The sequence below is a fragment of the Stenella coeruleoalba genome (genome assembly GCF_951394435.1).
Source record: "Stenella coeruleoalba genome assembly, chromosome: 11".
NCBI lineage: Eukaryota > Metazoa > Chordata > Mammalia > Artiodactyla > Delphinidae > Stenella > Stenella coeruleoalba.
This window is the reverse complement of record NC_137157.1, coordinates 62,601,692-62,613,079: the sequence shown is the minus strand read 5'-3', so window position 1 is coordinate 62,613,079 and position 11,388 is coordinate 62,601,692.

The following is an 11,388-nucleotide window of genomic DNA, read 5'->3' as shown; positions in this document are numbered from 1 at the left end:
TATATTATGCTTACTTAAAGCAAAGCAAAACAAAACAAAACAGTAATTCCTATATCTCCATTAATTCTTTCCCAGGAAATATTCACTAACATAATTTTGAGTCATACAAACAGTTGTTGATGTTATTTTCTAAGCAGACTTATTTAGGAGTAATTTTACATCTTTCACTCTTCGATAGCTCATCTTAATTTTAAAAAACAACAAATAGCAAATAAGCAAACAAAAAATTCCCTAAGTATATTCATAGAGTATGGTATTGCTATATTGTAATTTTTTTAAAAAATCAACTCATTTTTACTTTTTATTTTTAATTAATTAATTTTTGGCTGTGTTGGGTCTTCGTTTCTGTGCGAGGGCTTCCTCTAGTTGCGGCGAGCGGGGACCACTCTTCATCGCGGTGCACAGGCCTCTCACTGTCGCAGCCTCTCTTGTTGCGGAGCACGGGCTCCAGATGCGTGCAGGCTCGGTAGCTGTGGTGCACGGGCCTAGTTGCTCCGCGGCATGTGGGATCTTCCCAGACCAGGGCTCGAACCCGTGTCCCCTGCGTTAGCAGGCAGATTCTCAACCACTGCGCCACCAGGGAAGCACTGTAATTTTTATTTTAGTCTTAGCAGACAGTTTATATCCTACAATCATTTTTCAAAAATAGGCGAAATTGTTGTTAATATTGTGGAAAAAATGAACAATTTTCTGATATCATTTTTTATATCTTTCAAAGGAAATTTTACCCACAGCACAAGAATAGCCTCACAGTATATATCAGATAGCCCTATACATCACTGAACTTCTTGATCTCTTTGTGGCATCTGTTATTTTCTAATCTTGCTTATTGCCTGTCACAGAATTATTCAGTCTTCTTTTCCTCTTGCCATCTGTTATCTGGCTCATTCTCTCTTTTTTTCTTTTTTTTTTAACATCTTTATCGGAGTATAACTGCTTTACAATGTGGGGTTAGTTTCTGCTTTATAACAAAGTGAAGCGGCTATATGTATACATATATTCCCATATCCCCTCCCTCTTGCGTCTTCCTCCCACCCTCCCTATCCCAACCCTCTAGGTGTTTGCAAAGCACTGAGCTGATCTCCCTGTGCTATGCAGCTGCTTCCCACTAGCTATCTGTTTTACATTTGGTAGTGTGTATATGTCAATGCCACTCTCTCACTTCGTCCCAGCTTACCCTTCCCCCTCCCTGTGTCCTCAAGACCATTCTCTACGTCTGCCTCTTTATTCCTATCCTGCCCCTAGGTTCTTCAGAACCATTCTTTTTTTTTTTTTTTTTTTAGATTCCATATATATGCGTTAGCATACAGTATTTGTTTTTCTCTTTCTGACTTAACTTCACTCGTATGACAGACTCTAGGTCCATCTACCTCACTACAAATAACTCAATTTCATTTCTTTTTATGGCTGAGTAATATTCCATTGTATGTATGTGCTACATCTTCTTTATCCATTCACCTGTTGATGGACACTTAGGTTGCTACCATGTCCTGGCTATTGTAAATAGTGCTACAATGAACATTGTGGTACATACTCTTTATGAATTATGGTTTTCTCAGGGTATATGCCCAGTAGTGGGATTGTTGGGTCATGTGGTAGTTCTATTTTTAGTTTTTTAAGGAATCTTCATACTGTTCTCCATAGTGGCTGTATCAATTTACATTCCCATCAACAGTGCAAGAGGGTTCCGGTTCCCTTTTCTCCACACCCTCTCCAGCATTTATTGTTTCTAGATTTTTTGATGATGGCCATTCTGACCGGTGTGAGATGATATCTCATTGTAGTTTTGATTTGCATTTCTCTTATGATTAATGATGTTGAGCATCCTTTCATGTGTTTGTTGGCCATCTGTATATCTTCTTTGGAGAAATGTCTATTTATGTCTTCTGCCCATTTTTGGATTGGGTTGTTTGTTTTTTTGATATTGAGCTGCATGAGCTGCTTGTATATTTTGGAAATTAATCCTTTGTCAGTTGCTTTGTTTGGAAATATTTTCTCCCATTCTGAGGGTTGTCTTTTCATCTTGTTTATGGTTTCCTTTACTGTGCAAAAGCTTTTAAGTTTCATTAGGTCCCATTTGTTTATTTTTGTTTTTATATCCATTTCTCTAGGAGGTGGGTCAAAAAGGACCTGGCTGTGATTTATGTCACAGAGTGTTCTGCCTATGCTTTCCTCTAAGAGTTTTATAGTGTCTGGCCTTACATTGAGGTCTTTAATCCGTTTTGAGTTTATCTTTGTGTATGGTTTTAGTGAGTGTTCTAATTTCATTCTTTTACATGTAGCTGTCCAGTTTTCCCAGCACCACTTATTGAAGAGACTGTCTTTTCTCCATTGTATATTCTTGCCTCCTTTATCAAAAATAAGGTGACCATATGTGCGTGGGTTTATCTCTGGGCTTTCTATCCTGTTCCATTGATCTATATTTCTGTTTTTGTGCCAGTACCATACTGTCTTGATTACTGTAGGTTTGTAGTATAGTCTGAAGTCTGGGAGCCTGATTCCTCCAGCTCCATTTTTCTTTCTCAAGATTGCTTTGGCTATTCGGGGTCTTTTGTGTTTCCATACAAATTGTGAAATTTTTTGTTCTAGTTCTGTGAAAAATGCCAGGTAGTTTGATAGGGATTGCATTAAATCTGTAGATTGCTTTGGGTAGTATACTCATTTTCACAGTGTTGATTCTTGCAGTCCAAGAACATGGTATATCTCTCCATTTGTTTGTATCATCTTTAATTTCTTTCATCAGTGTCTTATAGTTTTCTGTATACAGGTCTTTTGTCTCCTTAGGTAGCTTATTCGTAGGTATTTTATTCTTTTTGTTGCAGTGGTAAATGGGAGTGTTTCCTTAATTTCTCTTTCAGATTTTTCGTCGTTAGTGTATAGGAATGCAAGAGATTTCTGTGCATTAATTTTGTATCCTGCTACTTTACCAAATTCATTGATTAGCTCTAGTAGTTTTCTGGTAGCATCTTTAGGATTCTGTATGTATAGTATCATGTCATCTGCAAACAGTGATAGTTCTACTTCTTCTTTTCTGATTTGGATTCCTTTTATTTCTTTTTCTTCTCTGATTGCTGTGGCTAAAAGTTCCAAAACTATGTTGAATAATAGTGGTGAAAGTGGGCAACCTTGTCTTTTTCCTGATCTTAGTGGAAATGCTTTCAGTTTTTCACCATTGAGAACAATGTTGGCTGTAGGTTTGTCATATATGGCCTTTATTATGTTGAGGTAAGTTCCCTCTATGCCTACTTTCTGGAGAGTTTTTGTCATAAATCGGTGTTGAAAGCTTTTTCTGCATCTCTGGAGATTATCATATGGTTTTTATCCTTCAGTTTGTTATTATGGTGTACCACATTGACTGATTTGCATATATATATATATATATATATATATATATTTTTTTTTTTTTTTTTTTTTTTTTTTTTTTTTTTTGCTGTACGTGTGCCTCTCACTGTTGTGGCCTCTCCTATTGTGGAGCACAGGCTCCGGACGTGCAGACTCAGTGGCCATGGCTCACGGGGCCAGCTGCTCGGTGGCATGTGGGATCTTCCCGTAACGGGGCACAAACCCATGTCCCCTGCATCGGCAGGCGGACTCTCAACCACTGCGCCACCAGGGAAGCCCTTGCTTTGCATATTTTGAAGAATTCTTGCATTCCTGGGATAAATCCCACTTGATCATGGTGTATGATCCTTTTAAGGTGCTGTTGGATTCTGTTTGCTAGTATTTTGTTGAGGATTTTTGCATCTTTGTTCATCAGTGATATTGACCTGTAGTTTTCTTTTTCTGTGACATCTTTGTTTGGTTTTGGTATCAGGGTGATGGTGGACTCATAGAATGAGTTTGGGAGTGTTCCGCTCTCTGCTCTATTTTGGAAGAGTTTGAGAAGGATAGGTTTAGCTCTTCTCTAAATGTTTGATAGAATTCACCTGTGAAGCCATCTGGTCCTGGGCTTTTGTTTGTTGGAAGATTTTTAATCACAGTTTCAATTTCAGTGCTTGTGATTGTTCTGTTTATATTTTCTATTTCTTTCTGGTTCAGTCTTGGAAGGTTGTGCTTTTCTAAGAATTTGTCTATTTCTTCCAGGTTGTCCATTTTATCGCCATATAGTTGCTTGTAGAAATCTCTCATGATCCTTCGTATTTCTGCAGTGTCAATTGTTACTTCTCCTTTTTCATTTGTAATTCTGTTGATTTGAGTCTTTCCCTTTTTTCTTGGTGAGTCTGGCTAATGGTTTATCAATTTTGTTTATCTTCTCAAAGAACAAGCTTTTAGTTTTATTGATCTTGGCTATTGTGTCCTTCATTTCTTTTTCTTTTATTTCTGATCTGTTTTTTATGATTTCTTTCCTTCTGCTAACTTTGGGGATTTTTTGTTCTTCTTTCTCTAATTGCTTTAGGTGTAAGGTTAGGTTGTTTATTTGAGATTTTTCTTGTTTTTTGAGGTAGGATTGTATTGCTGTAAACTTCCCTCTTAGAACTGCTTTTGCTGCAATCCCATAAGTTTTGGATCATTGTGCTTTCATTGTCATTTGTTTCTAAGTATTTTTTGATTTCCTCTTTGATTTCTTCAGTGATCTCTTGGTTATTTAGTGGTGTATTGTCTAGCCTCCATGTGTTTTTATTTTTTACAGTTTTTTCCTGTAATTGATATCTAGTCTCATAGTGTTGTGGTCAGAAAAGATACTGGATATGATTTCCATTTTCCTAAATTTACCAAGGCTTGATTTGTGACCCAAGATATGATCTATTCTGGAGAATGTTCCATCAGCACTTGAGAAGAAAGTGTATTCTGTTGTTTTTGGATGGAATGTCCTATAAATATCAGTTAAGTCCATCTTGTTTAATGTATTATTTAAAGCTTGTGTTTCCTTATTTATTTTCATTTTGGATGATCTGTCCATTGGTGAAAGTGGGGTGTTAAAGTCCCCTACTATGATTGTGTTACTGTCAATTTCCCCTTTTATGGCTGTTAGCATTTGCCTTATGTATTGATGTGCTCCTAGGTTGGGTGCATAAATATTTACAATTGTTATATCTTCTTCTTGGATTGATCCCTTGATCATTATGTAGTATCCTTCCTTGTCTCTTGTAACATTCTTTATTTTAAAGTCTATTTTGTGTGATATGAGAATTGCTACTCCAGCTTTCTTTTGATTTCCATTTGCATGGAATATCTTTTTCCATCCCCTCACTTTCAGTCTGTATGTGTCCCTAGGTCTGAAGTGGGTCTCTTGTAGACAGCATATGTATGCGGTCTTGTTTTTGTATCCATTCATCCAGTCTATGTCTTTTGGTTGGAGCATATAATCCATTTACACTTAAGGTAATTATTGATATGTATGTTCCTATTACTGTTTTCTCATTTTCTTAATTGTTTTGGGTTTGTTTTTGTAGGTCTTTTCTTTCTCTTGTGTTTCCTGCCTAGAGAAGTTCCTTTAGCATTTGTTGTAAAGCTGGTTTGGTGGTGCTGAATTCTGTTAGCTTTTGCTTGTCTGTAAGTGTTTTAATTTCTCCGCCAAATCTGAATGAGATCCTTGCTGGGTAGAGTAATCTTGGTTGTAGGTTTTTCCCCCTCATCATTTTAAATATGTCCTGCCACTCCCTTCTGGCTCGCAGAATCTCTGCTGAAAGATCAGCTGTTAACTTTATGGGGATTCCCTTGTATGTTATTTGTTGCTTTTCCCTTGCTGCTTTTAATATTTTTTCTTTGCATTTAATTTTTGCATTTAATTTTTGATAGTTTGATTAATATGTGTCTTGGTATGTTTCTCCTTGGATTTATCCTGTTTGGACTCTCTGTGCTTCCTGGACTTGATTGACTATTACCTTTCCCATTATAGGGAAGTTTTCAGCTATAATCTCTTCAAATATTTTCTCAGTCCCTTTCTTTTTCTCTTCTTCTTCTGGCGTCCCTATAAGTCGAATGTTGGTTCATTTAATATTGTCCCAGCGGTCTCTGAGACTGTCGTCAATTCTTTTCATTCTTTTTTCTTTATTCTGCTCTGCAGTAGTTATTTCCACTATTTTATCTTCCAGGTCACTTATCTGTTCTTCTGCCTCAGTTATTCTGCTATTGATTCCTTCTAGAGAATTTTTAATTTCACTTATTGTGTTGTTCATCATTGTTTGTTTGCTCTTTAGTTCTTCTAGGTCCTTGTTAAACATTTCTTGTATCTTCTCCATTCAGTTTCTAAGATTTTGGATCATTGTCATTACTCTGAATTCTTTTTCAGGTAGACTGCCTATTTCCTCTTCATTTTTTAGGTCTGGTCAGTTTTTACTTTGCTCCTTCATCTGCTGCATATTTCTCTGCCTTCTCATTTTGTTTAACTTACTGTGTTTGGGGTCTCCTTTTCGCAGGCTGCAGGTTCGTAGTTCCTATTGTTTTTGGTTTCTACCCCCAGTGGGTAAGGTTGGTTCAGTGGGTTGTGTAGGCTTCCTGGTGGAGGGGACTGGTGCCTGTGTTCTGGGGGATGAGGCTGGATCTTGTCCTTCTGGTGGGCAGAACCACATCTTGTGGTGTGTTTTGGGGTGTCTGTGAACTTATTATGATTTTAGGCAGCCTCTCTGATAATGTGTGGGGTTGTGTTCCTGTCTTGCTAGTTGTTTGGCATGGGGTGTCCAGCACTGGAACTTGCTGGTCATTGAGTGGAGCTGGGTCTTAGTGTTGAGACAGAGATCTCTGGGAGAGCTCTTGCCACTTGATATTATGTGGGGCTGTGGTGTCTCTGGTGGTCCAGTGTCCTGAAATCGGCTCTCCCACCTCAGAGGCTCAGGCCTGACACCTGGCTGGAGCAGCAAGACCCTGTCAGCCACACAGCTCAGAAGAGAAGGGAGAAAATAAATAAATAAATAGTTATAAAATAAAATTTTAAAAATTATTAAAATACAAAATTTTTTAAAGTAAAAAAAAAGAAGAGAGCAACCAAACCAATAAACAAATCCACCAGTGATAACAAGTGATAAAAACTATACTATGATAAACATAAAAATCAATAACTAGTCTGTCGCATACAGCAAACCCCAAATCTACAGTTGCTCCCAAATTCCACCGCTTCAATTTGGGATGATTCGTTGTCTATTCAGGTATTCCACAGATGCAGGGTACATCAGGTTGATTCTGCAGATTTAATTCACTGCTCCTGTGGCTGCACGGAGAAATTTCCCTTTCACTTCTTTGTTCGTACAGCTCCTGGGGTTCAACTTTGGATTTGGCCCCGCCTCTGCATGTAGGTCGCCCTCTGGCGTCAGTTCTTCACCCAGACAGGAGGGGGTTAAAGGAGCGGCTGATTAGGGGGCTCTGGCTTACTCAGGCCCGGGAGAGGGAGGAGTATGGAATGCAGGGCAAGCCTGTGGTGGCAGAGGCCGGCGTGATGTTGCAACAGCCTGATGTGTGCTGTGTGTTCTCCTGGGGAAGTTGTCCCTGGACCACGGGACCCTGGCAGTGGCGGGCTACACAGCCTCCCAGAAGGGGAGGTGTGGATAGTGACCTGTGCTTGCACACAGGATTCTTGGTGGCTGCAGTAGCAGCCTTAGCATTTCATGCCCGTCTCTGGTGTCCGCACTGGTAGCCACAGCTCGCGCCCATCTCTGAAGCTCATTTAGTTGGTGTTCTGAATCTCCTCTCCTTGCGCACCCTGAAACAATGGTCTCTTGACTCTTAGGCAGTTTCAGACTTTTTCCCCGACTCCTTACTAGTTAGCTGTGGCAGTGTATCCCCCTTCAGGCTGTGTTCACACAGCCAACCCCAGTCCTCTCCCTGGGATCTGACCTCCAAAGTCGGAGCCTCAGCTCCCAGCCCTTACCCACCCCGGTGGGTGAGCAGACAAGCCTCTCAGGCTGGTGAGTGCTGGTTGGCCCCGATCCTCTGTGTGGGAATCTCTCTGCTTTTCCCTCTGCATCCCTGTTGCTGAGCTCTCCTCTGTGGCTCCGAAGCTTCCCCCACCCCCACCCCACCGTCTTCCATCAGTGAAGGGGCTGCCTAGTGTGTGGAAACTTTTCCTCCTTCACAGCTCCCTCCTAGAGGTGCAGGTCCCATCCCTATTCTTTTGTCACTGTTTTTTCTTTTTTCTTTTGCCCTACCCAGGTACATGGGGAGTTTCTTGCCTTTTGGGAAGTCTGAGGTCTTCTGCCTGCGTTCAGTAGGTGTTCTGTAGGAGCTATTCCACATGTAGATGTATTTTTGATGTATTTGTGGGGAGGAAGGTGATCTCCATGTCTTACTCCTCCACCATCTTGAAGGTCCTTCACCTGTTTATTTGTTCTTTTGTCTCTATCTTGTTGTTGCTGTTGTTTTTAAAATTTCTGTAGCATGCTAGGTCTTAATAGTTTGTATTATTATCCTCTTTCTAATTTTCTTTTTCAAAACTGACTCACCTTTTCATGGGCTACTATTGCATATACATTTTATTTTGGCTGCGCAGCTTGTGGGATCTTAGTTCCCTGACTAGGGATTGAAACCAGGCCCTTGGCAGTGAGAGTGCAGAATCCTAAACACTGGACCACTAGGGAATTCCCTCCATATCTATTTTAGAATGAGCTTGTCAAGTTTCTAAAAAGTTCCAGCTTACCTTTTTAAAAAGATTTGAAATAATTGATTAATTTGGGAAGAGTTGACGTCTTTACTAAGCTAAATTGTTTTATCTAAGAATGTAGTTTATCTATTTTTTCCGATCTTCTTTTATATCCTTTATTAAAGTTTCAAGTTTTTCGGGGAAAAGGTATTATGTCATATTTGTGGATTAATTGTTAAATATTTTATAATTTTTAGCGCTGTTGTGAATGGTAGCTTGCCATTTCTGGTTATTGCTAGTGTAGAGAAATAATATTTGTTTTTCTGCAGAAATTTTAAAATAAATGTTTAACTTTATTACATGTTTTATTCTTCAAGTTTGGGGATGAATGTGTGATTTTTTTTCTCATTTAATTCATAGATATGGTCAATAACATTGATAGTTTTCTCATGCTAAGCCATTCTTGTGTTCCTGGAAGAACATCTTGATGGTTGAATTTGGTCATATAATATTTATTTGCATCTATTTTTTTAAATCTATTTTCATTAATGACCTGGATTATGATTCTCTTTTCTTGTACTATCTATCTGAGTTTGGAATAATTTTTTCCCTCTTTTCCTATTTTCTGGAACAATTTAATTGATAAAAAGATTATTGTTTCCTTGAAGGCTTGGTAAAACTCACTATAAAACCATATAAGCCTGAGGCTTTTTTCTAGGGATAAGGTCTTAATTACTTTTCAATTTATTTGTAGGTATTTGGTCTGTTCATATTTTTAATTTCTTTTACCAATTTTGGCATTTTATAATTTTCCAAAAATCATCTACTTAAGTTTAGTGAATGAGTCTATAATTAACCATAATATTCTTTTCTATATCTGTTGTAGCTGTTGCTAGTTCCCTTGATTTCATTATGTAATTTGAGTATTTACATCTTTTTTGCTGATTAACTCATTAGACAGTTGTCCATCTTACTCATCTTTATAAATAAAATGGCAAAAATAAGTTCTAACGTAACTGAAACTATAATAAATATTAATCAGTTAAATCCATCAATAAGAAGACACAAACTCAGATTGGAGCTCAGGCTGGATTTAAAAATTAAGGTCTAGCAATATATTATTATGAGACACACTTAAAATGAAAGAATATGGACAAATTGAAAGTAGAGATATAAGTAGATATTTCAGTCTAATATGAGCAGAAACACCAAACATACAAATGTAAAAACAGATAACTGTTTTATATAAGGTTAAAGGTACAAGTTCAAGGTGAAAAGTATCAGGGACAAAGCATAAGGAGTAGGCAGACTATCAGGAGCTTAACCATGTGGTGATATCAAGTGGATAGTTGGATATATAGGACTAAAATTCAGGGGAAAAGTTCGGAAGCAAAATAAAAGCTGAGATATAAATTTGGAATCATCAGCATATATATGGTATTTAAAGCCATAAGACTGAGTGAGACTATCAAGGAAGTGTAAACAAGAAAAGAGGTCCAAGGAGTAAACTCTGAACCACTCCAACATTCTGAGGTCAGGGAGATGAAGAGGAACCAGCAAAAAGTTAGAAGTGGCCAGAAAGATAGGAGCCAAACGAGGAGAGCATCATGTCCTGGAACCACGTGAAAAAATTATTTCAAAGGAAGAGAGTGATTAGCAATTTCAAACGTTGCTAACAGGCCAAATAAGAGGAGGACTGCAAATTGACCTTTGGATTTAACAATCTGGAGGTTGTTGGTGACCTCCCTAGGAGCAAGTTTGATAATGGAGTTGGGGCAAAGACCTGATTAGAGTGGGTTCAAGAGAGGAGAGTAATTTGAGACAGTGAGTTTACACAGGTTTATTTATTTATTAATTTAGTTAGTTAGTTTGGCTGCATTGGGTCTTCATTGCTGCACGCGGGCTGTCTCTAGTTGCGGTGAGCGGGGGCTACTCTTCATTGCGGTGTGCGGGCTTCTCATTGCAGTGGCTTCTCTTGTTGCAGAGTATGGGCTCTAGGCACACGGGCTTCAGTAGTTGTGGCACATGGGCTCAGTAGTTGTGTCTTGCGTGCTCTAGAGCGCAGGCTCAGTAGTTGTGGTGCACAGGCTTAGTTGCTCCACAGCATGTGGGATCTTCTGGACCAGGACTCAAACCTGTGTCCCCTGCATTGACAGGCGGATTCTTAACCACTGCACCACCAGGGAAGACCCTACACAGTTTTTAAAAGGAGTTTTGCTGCTAAAGGAAGGAGAGAAATGGGGCAGTAACTGGCAGAGGAGGTGGATCTAGGAGAGTTGTTTGTTTTTAAGTTAAAAGTTAAGAAAAATAACATCATGTTAGAGAAGCAAAAGTCTGTACTGAGAGAAATGGGAGAATTACTGAACCAATGTCCTTGAACAGAAGAGATCTAGTGTGCAAGTAGAGAGGCTGGCATTAAATAGGAGTCATATAGTTCATCCACAGGTAACAAGAGAGAAAGTAGAATATATAAGGACAAATTCAGATAATTAGGGAGATGTGGTTAATAATGTGGAATTAATAATGATTGCTTCCATTTTCTCAGTGCAGTAGGGAGCTAGGTCATCGGCCAAGAAAGAAGATGGAAGAGAAGGCTGCAGAGATCTGAAGAGACAGGAGAAAATACAGAATTTTGTCCAGGAAAGTCAGAGTGAATGGATTAGGGAAACATAGTATATTTGCCAGGCAGCATTACGGGCCACTTGAGGTTAATGATTATATAAAGTAAGACCAGTCAGCAAGTTTGAATGTTTTCCTGAAGCTACATTCAGCTTCCAGAGTGCAGCTATGGAGTAGGCAGAGAAAACTGGATTTAAGCTGGGCTGTGGTCAGCCAAGGAGTATTTCAGAGCAAGAGAAAAACAAATGAGTTCGAGT